Source organism: Lupinus angustifolius, chromosome LG20, assembly GCF_001865875.1.
Source record: "Lupinus angustifolius cultivar Tanjil chromosome LG20, LupAngTanjil_v1.0, whole genome shotgun sequence".
NCBI classification, from domain to species: domain Eukaryota; kingdom Viridiplantae; phylum Streptophyta; class Magnoliopsida; order Fabales; family Fabaceae; genus Lupinus; species Lupinus angustifolius.
In genome coordinates this window covers 5,603,363-5,606,469 of record NC_032028.1, presented here as the reverse complement: position 1 = coordinate 5,606,469, position 3,107 = coordinate 5,603,363, and positions in this window count along the sequence as shown.

The window sequence follows — 3,107 nt, the reverse complement described above, 5'->3', positions numbered from 1 at the left end:
ATTATTTTGACTTTGTGTGAGCTTGAAATGTGTTTTCCACCTACTTTTTTTGGCATAATGATTCATCTAAACATTCATCTTGTTCGAGAGACACAACTATGTGACCTTTCCTATACGAGATGGATGTACCCCTTTGAGCGTTAAATGAAGACATTAAAATGGTATGTGAAGAACTGATTAAGACCAGAGGGTTGTATTGTCGAGCGATTTGTTGTTGAAGAAGCTCTTGATTTTTGTATCGGATATCTTACTGATGGTGATTTCATGGGCATTCCAAAGCCTCGATATGCAAAAAAAACATTTGGTGAAGGTATTACTGGGAATGAAATATTGACTATAACAAGAACCGAATTGGAGCAAGCGTACTTATATGTTTTACATAATGCCGACGAGGTTGAGCCATATGTTGAAACACACAAGGAGATGCTAAGGAAGTGTTACCCAAGTAAGAATGAAAATTGGATTTCCAAAGAGCATAATCGATGTTTCATAAATTGGCTAAAAAATACATTGATGAGGAGTTGAATATAAATGCACATTCAGTTTCCGAAAGATTGAAATGGTTAGTCAATGGTCCAAGCCTTCATTTTTTATCCTACACTGGTTACCTGATTAATGAGTTCATATTTTATACAAAAAAAATAAGATGATCAAAGTAAAATGCAAAATAATGGTGTGACTCTTGTTGCTCGAACTTTACACATGTCAAGTGCAAAAGATAGAAACTCAATATATGTGAACATGTCATACTTTGGAGTGATTGAACGCATATGAGAATTGGATTACACAATGTTTAGGATGCCGGTTTTTTATTGTATGTGGGTTGATAACAACAATGACTTCAGAGTTGATGAGTTAGGGTTCATGCAAGTGGATCTTAATAGGTCAGGATATAAAGATGAACTATTTATTCTAGCATCACAAGCTCAACAAGTATTCTATGTTAGTGACCTAGTTGATATGAAATGGTCCATTGTTCTTTTAACTAACAAAATAATCGTCAATAATATTGATGACTAAGAATATGAAGATATTGATGAAGATGATCATTTTTTGAGACATATCAGTCGTGTGAGAGCGAACCAACTACGGATGATGATTTATATTCAAGAGATGATCATGATGAAATTTTTGGGGTAAATCAATATGCTCCTCCAGACAAGGATGACCCTAAAAGACAAAAACAATCAAAGAAAAGGAAAAAATATATGCAAGTAGTCTTTGTATAATTTTGATTGCTTGTAATTTGTATAATATTGTTTCTTTGTAATTTTTGTTGTTGTAATTATGTACTTTGTCAAAACATAATTGGTATGATATTCATTGTATGTATTTTGTATTGTGTTGATGTTTAATAAAACAAACTTTTGGCTGTATTAATGTGTCTGTGTTGTTCAGAATGTATAATGTTTGTGCTGTTGTGAATGTCTGTTCCGCTAATAAATGTATATGCAGGTATTAATTTATACAAATCAACCGCAAATTCTAGGAGAAGCCCTGACATGTGCTGTATTTAAAGGATAACTACAACAACACTTTTTACAGAAAGCATCATGGTACATTATTAATACAACATCTCTATGCATGTGATGTGCTGTTGTATTAAGGTGTTGTTTGAGAAAATTTATGAATAATACAACAACACTTTTATGTTATTGCGCTGTTAAATATATGAACTTCAACAGCGCAACAACAAGCGCTGTTAATAAGACCTATAAAATGCGTTGTTTATTTAAGACTATATGATAGCGCTTTGTGGACGAGACGCTGTTGTATTGATTCACTATATGACAACGCTTTTTATGTGTTCGTTGTGGTATATAATCAATACAAGAGTGTTTGTGAAGCGCTGTTAATGATGATCATATACTACTGCGGTCAAACAGAAAGCACATGAAAGCGCTGTTATACATCTAAAATAAGCGCTGTTGAATGACAACTCTGGCGCAGTGACCCATCATTGTGAGGAGAAGGACTTGCAGATTTGCTGAATATTATATGTTGCGCTGTGGTATATAATCAATACAACAGCGTTTGTGAAGTGTCGTTAATGACGATCATATACTACTACGGTCAAACAAAAAGCGCATAAAAGCGCTATTATACATCTAAAATAAACACTGTTAAACGACAACTCTGACGTAGTGACCCATCATTGTGAGGAGAAGGATTTGCAGATTTGCTTTATATTATGTGTTGGGTTTGATTTGAACATCTTAATATAATACTAAGCATTTGTTGACGTTTATGATGTGGCCTTCAAATGAAGCTATAGCCTTTACTCTTAAACTTTATGTTGGAAAAATAGCATGATATGATCTTCATACTAGAGTGTTATTGTCAAATGAAGGTTTAAATTATGGTAGTAGTCACAATTGTAGTTAGTTAGATCTATTATATTATCTATTATTGTGAAAATATGATAAATCTCACCACAATTATAATAATGATATGATTAATTATGAAAACTACCAAAATTTACTACTCATTGTTAATGTAAAAAATTATATACATTTATTATATCATTCACCATTTATTGAGATTTTTTTTGAAGAGTCGATAATGATTAAATATGAATGATGAATAATGTAATGACAGTTGTTGAGTTTATTCCAGTATGAAGTCACACATTGGATTGGATATGCGATGAGGACCGGAAGAGTTTATAAATAGAAAAGGCTGATGAAATTAACGTGATATCTCACTTGTGGTTCTTCACTTTTCCCCTACCCGATAACAATGGAACTTATTCGTGGTTGGAGGCTCCCCATTGGTCCATACATTATTTTCTCATCATATTATTATGAACTTAATTATAATTATGTTACATGTGGTTGTTGGGACTTGGGAGAGAGTGCATTTAAAAAATGAGTGAAAGAGTTAAACAGATTTATGCACAACAAAAAGAAGGAAAAGGTGTAATGAGAGTGAATTATTGAACTTTTGGTCCAGTTTGTTATTTACTTTACGGTTGTCTATCATCATATCTTCTTTTCTGTAATGCCATTGTCCAAAAAAGTTGCGATCATGTATACTTATTTGCATTAGCCTCACTGGAAAGGGGAAGAAAATAGTCAAAAAGGAATGAATTGATTTGTGACATTCTG